We start from the raw sequence: 6,000 nt of genomic DNA, 5'->3' as shown, positions 1-6,000 counted from the left end.
GAGCCATTTCTGTCCTGCCCTTTAGCTGCCTCCCTCACAAGTCAAGCCCCAGACACAACAGGAGCCGGCTGTGCTGCCTTCCAGGGAGCTCAGAGGGAGGGGACCTGCTCCCCTAAGCCTCCTCCCACCTGTTTTCAGATTCCCCTAAAACACAAAGGGTGTCGGATGCTGGGCACATAGCACGTGTCCATGACACCTCCGCTGCGTGTGCCCTCCTCACGGGCATGCGTGTCCTGGCCATCCTTCGTTCGAGTCGGGATTCACGTCGGGAAGGTATCACTGTCGCGCTCTGCCACCTCCAGGCCTTTACAACACACTTCTCTCCTCCTGAGGGTCCTTCCTACCGATCTCTGAGCCTGGCTACGCTCTGTCCTGACCTCCCGCGTTTCCGAGTCATGGTTGCTGGGGCAGCCCTGACACGTTCCACACACTGGGTGGTTTAAAAATGGAGAGTTATTTCTCAAGGTTCTGGAGGCTGAAGTTCAAGATCAAGGTGTGGGCAGGCTTGGCTTCCTCCGAGGCCCCTCCTCGGCCTGGCTACCCCTTTCCGTGGTCTCCCTCTGCACGGGCACCCCGGGGACGGTGTGTCCTAATCTTCTCAGGACTGACTGGATTCAGACGCACCCTGGGCCCTCTTTCAACTGAATCCCTCTTTAAAGGCCTTCTCTCCAAATACTGTTATTCCGAGGGCCTGGCCGGGAGGGTGGGGGGTGGGGGTGGGCAGGGCTGCCGCATCTGAATCTGGGGACTATTCAGTCCCTAACACGCGGTGTATGTTAGCTCCTGGGTTTTGTTTTTGTTTTTTCCCTTTTAAGGACCATACCTACGGTATATGGAAGTTCCCAGGCTAGGGGTGGAATGGGAGCTGCAGCCGCTGGCCTACACCCCAGGCACAGCAAGCAGGATCTGAGCCACATCTGTGACCTACACCACAGTTCACAGCAATCTGGGATCCCCGACCCACTGAGTGAGGCCAGGGATGGAACCCGCATCCTCATGGATATTTAGTGGGATGTTAGTTCCTGTTGCTCTGCCGCTGCCAGAGGTCCTAAGAGTGCGGCCATACCACCCTGCACGTGCCCCATCTCTCAGGGCTTATGACAGAGTTCTGCAGCTACTGTTTATTGTTGGAAGTTCACCCCACACCACTGCCTTCCCACCCAGCTTGGCAAAACTTGGTTTATCTAATAAGTGATTTATTAGACGCTGTGAAAACCTTTCAACTCTTCTGCCCAGAAAAACACCATGAAATGCGGTCATTGCCTGTGAAATATGTGACACTTATCTTGGTAATTTTTTTTTTAATCCTAAAAGCTAATCAGCCTGAATATGTAGAGTGAACTTTTTTCACTTCATCTTTTAAATAGCTGAGACCCGTTCTTTCCTGAGGCTAAGGACACGAGCAGTAAAACCTATCATCTTTTCCTGCTTCCTCGGAGGAAAACCACTCTCAGGGTGTGAAAACACAGTCCAGGAAGGTCCACACCCTCTTTTAAATCTTTAATTCTCTGTGTGACAGGGCAGCGCCTGGTACTACCGCAACGGGGGTTTTATCAGGGGTTCCCTTTGGGTTGAAATGTGCAAGAAAAAGAGGAGGCTTAATTTTGTACCTTCCACATCGAAGGGACAGTTCTGCCTCCCTGCAGAACCTCCTACTCGAAACAGATAAACCTTAATCTGAAAAGCACTCTTTCTCCAACTGACACCATCCAAGGCCACCGAAATCACCGTCATGGCCTTTAGCGAGGATCCGGAGACCCTAAGTGGTGGCTCAGCAGTGTCCTCAGTCTGTGCTGAGCCTCGCAGGATTTCTAACTTGCAAGTTACAGTTTAACCTGAACCTGCCAATAATTTCAATCTGTTCTCAAATAAATGCGCATTGGACTGTGAATTACTCTCTGTCCATTCGCACCACAGAAACCCAGGCATGAGCTGGTTGAAATCAAAAGGTAAGGTGCCAGACCGCTGGCGGCATTTCAAGCTGTACCTACCCCGCCCCCCAGCCCAGGGGCAGAGGAATAAACCAAGCTCAGAGGAACCCGACCTTCATTCATAACCAGGGAGTCCTCACTCAAGCGCCACCCTTAATTTTATTGCGTGTTGCTTCCCAAAGAGGGATTAGTCAAGAGAGCAATGGCTACGCAGCGCCATGACTTTTAAAGGATGAAAAGGGCAAGCTCTTGACCTGATGGTAAAGTAACCTCACTCGAAGGTACACGGAAAAACAAAGTGAGCGGTATCGGCCACAGAGTCACTCGTGTGCTAGTCGGCACTCAGCGTGGCTGTCCTACCTCTTCTTACCCTTTTATTTTTTTCCTTTTTAGGGCCGCACCCGCCAGATATGGAGGTTCTCAGGCTAGAGATCGAATTGGAGCTACAGCCGCTGGCCTACACCACAGCCACAGCCACACCAGATCCAAGCCGTCTCTGCCACCTATACCACAGCTCACAGCCACACCAGATCCTTAACCACTGAGCAAGGCCAGGGATCGAACCCGCAACCTCATGGTTCCTAGTCAGATTCGTTAACCACTGCGCCACGACGGGAACTCCCAAAAGTTCTTAATGTATACAAAAAAGAAGAGCCTAATAATTGATTTGTGTATACATGTAGATTTATTTACATTTCTCATAATTCTTCAATTCTCTTTTTAATTTTCTATCCCAAAATGAGAGTTTTCCCGTTAAAAAAAAAAAAAAAAAAAAAAAACCTCAGGGGTTCCTGTCGTGGCTCAGCAGAAATGAGTCTGACTAGTATCCGTGAGGACGCAGGTTTGATCCCTGGCCTCGCTCAGTGGGTTAAGGATCAGGCGTTGTCGTGAGCTGTGGTGTGGGTCGCAGATGCAGCTTGGATCTGGTGCGGTGTAGGCCGGCAGCTGTAGCTCTGCTTCGACCCCTAGCTCAGGAACCTCCATATGCTGTGGGTGGGCCTGAAAAAAAAGACCCCCGTCCGAAAGGCTTCAGTTAACTGGGGATTTCAGAGGGACTTCTGACAATTATTTACCACTTTCTAGGTATAAGCAAAATTTGAGTGTCTACCCTGCTGGCTTTGGCCCTTTGGCTGTGATCTTGCAGGCATCACTCAGAGCCATGCTCTTTGCGGAGGAGAAACAGAGACCCTGGGGGCACAGACGGAGCAGTGAGCACAAATTCACTATCAAGCCAGGAACCGGTTTGGATCAGAAGCTGGGGTCCGGGGTGACTGAGCTTCGAGTCCAGCTAGCTGGGCAGGTGGGCAGGCGCGGTGGAGGCACAGCCCTGTGCTGCTCAGGACGCGGTCTTTGTCACAGAAGCGAGGTGCTGCGGGGTCGCCAGCCTCGGCTGTCCTTGCTGACTCGGGATCAGGAAGCCCCAGTGGTCCCTTTGGAAGCGGCCAGGTCTGCGCTGCCGCCTGCCTCCCGTGCTACCGTCACAGGCATCCCTGACACCGCCCGAGTGAGCTTCTGGAGGCGGGAGCCAAGGAACGGAGAAGTCACGCTGCCTGCACACGACTGAATGTGCATGTGACGCCCGCCAGAACCACCTGTTTTGGGGCCTGTCACACGTGCGCTGTGCATCTGCGTTAACCACGGAGGAAACGGAGGCATGTGGAACCAACAAGGAGTAACTGGGGTTCAGGCATCTGGGTGGAGGCCGGCGGCCACGGTGGATGTGGCTGCAGACACGCTCCTGCCGCACCGAGACCCTGAGTTTTCTGAGCTGTGTCAAGACTCAAGGACACCTGCCCCAGCCCTTCTCTAAACAGTACCTGCCAAGAGCTGGCAGCTGCACCCTTGCGGCCTCAAGATCTTCCCTGTGTAACTGTGTAACCATTCCAGACCTGGACCAGTCCTTGCTTCACCAGCACCCCTACTTCTGGCCAGCTCCAATTATAATTCTTCACAAACAACTTATGTAAGTTTGCACTTTTGGCCTTTGTAAGCCTCCAGGAACCCGTGCCTCCTGGCCTCTAGTCTTCAGTCTGGCTCACATAAACTCTTTTCTAGTCTATTCCAGTGACAGATTATTTATTATTTCCATCAACAAGGGCCAATCCTTATAGTTCTTGGCATCCCCAAGGTTGGGTAGAAGATTTTTTTTCCTTGCTTAGCTTTTCAACTATAAAAAGACAATTAGACATTGTAGAAAAAAATACTCAAATCAGGTCATTGCAGAGCTATCGCTGAGGGAAATTTCCTTAGTGTTAATGCACAGTTAAGTTCCGAAGTAAAATATCCCTTTACACAAATTTATCACTCTTAAAAGTCAGTGGGATGCCCCAGATTTAAGGTAAGAAGACTGGGTGCAGTCTGAAAGGACACGGTTGATGACCCCGCGGGGAGGAAGAAAAGTGGAAAAATACTAACAAATGTTTGGATAATGTTTATGGATGGAAACTACGAAAAGGAGAACTGAGGCTCGCTCTGATCGCAGCCCAAGGAGCCCCCGGTCGTGCCTGGAGCAAAGCAGGACCAGATGAAAGGGTCTCTTCAGAAAGCCTTGCAGCCTGGTCCTGCGCGGCAGTGCCCACTGGAGCCTCCCGCAGCCAGGTCTGAAAGGGCAGTCTGTGTGGTGTGGGTGCAGGGTAATTTCCTTCCCCCTGGCTTTCCTTTCCCTGCTTTCAGGAGCGCTTGCTTGTAAAAAGCCTTTTTCCCTCGTAGGACAGGTCAATTTTTTTCTACGTGCATGAAGCGGTAATGAAATCAGTTTCATGATAATAGATGTGAATTTAGCTTTTCAACTCCAACGGAGGGGCAGTGAAGGCTGGAATGTGGTTTGCAAAAAACCCATCACTTTTATTCAATCCAAAGGGAACTCCCACTTGTTCATCCCAAATCACGAAAAAACACAAGTGTGCTCCAACGACCCAGACCCCTGGAGAAGACAGACTCTTGTACACGGTATTGGACGGCCTGGAACTGAGTAAAGATCTGCATGGACCCGTGTCGGCCGTGCACAGGGTCTAACAGTAACAGGCACGCATTCATCCCTCTGCAGGCGTCTCACTAATGGATAAGCCAGAAACACGGGGCTCCGGGCTGGCGGAAAGGCTGCCCTCTGTGACAGGGGCACTATTAACCGCAGAGGACTATTCAAAATGAAAGCAAATCAATTCAATTTGAATCAAGTACAGGCAATTCCCTTCGTGGCGCAGCAGTAATGAACCCGACCAGAATCCATGAGGTTTCGGGTTCGATCCCCGGCCTTGCTCAGTGGGTTAAGGATCCGGCGTTGCTGTGAGCTGTGGAGTAGGTTGCAGACGTGGCTTGCATCCCGAGTTGCTGTGCCTGTGGTGTAGGCCGGCAGCTGCAGCTCTGATTCGACCCCTGGCCTGGGAACCTCCATATGCCGCGGGAGGTAATGTTACAGATATTCTTCTAAATATCTGTAACAATACAACAGAGAATGCTGGGAAGTGAATTACGCTGTATTTGCATGGGTCCCTCCAAACTCTCCTTACGAAGAACAAACTGTCACTTCATGCAGACATCGTTGGGCTTCCTTCTCTTTGGCTTGTGTTTGGGTGAGTTTGTTTAAATCAGAGGAACAGGGGAGTGGTCTGGTTTTTGTCTTTTTGAGGTGGCTCCCATGTAAAACTGCTGAACGTTACCTAAGGCCGGAAGAATCCTTCTTGTCGGCAAGTGTGTCTCTATCAGTAATGACCCTGAGGGGAGATCTAAGCGCTTTCTCTAAAAGCCCAGGAAGGAAGGTCCAGGGTCACTCATGGGGAAGGTCCTACTTGTCCTGCCTGCTTAACTGACACTCCTCCTGCTGGACTAGACCCACGTCTTCCTTGATTTCTCACACTGAGCTTCTCCATCTCAAGTTCTTTTTTTTTTTTTTTTTTTTTTTGTCTTTTTGCCATTTCTAGGGCCGCTCCCGAGGCACATGGAAGTTCCCAGGCTAGGGGTTGAATGGGAGTCATAGCCGCTGGTCTACACCCCAGCCACAGCAACGCGGGATCCAAGCCACGTCTGCGACCTGCACCACAGCTCACGGCCACGCTGGATCCTTAACCTA

Source organism: Sus scrofa, chromosome 11 (genome assembly GCF_054392235.1).
Source record: "Sus scrofa isolate SSC_HxYL_T2T_F1_AM1 chromosome 11, Sscrofa_HxYL_maternal_Yorkshire_Landrace_v2.0, whole genome shotgun sequence".
NCBI lineage: Eukaryota > Metazoa > Chordata > Mammalia > Artiodactyla > Suidae > Sus > Sus scrofa.
The sequence above is the reverse complement of the archived record's forward strand: the minus strand, read 5'-3'. Positions refer to the sequence as shown.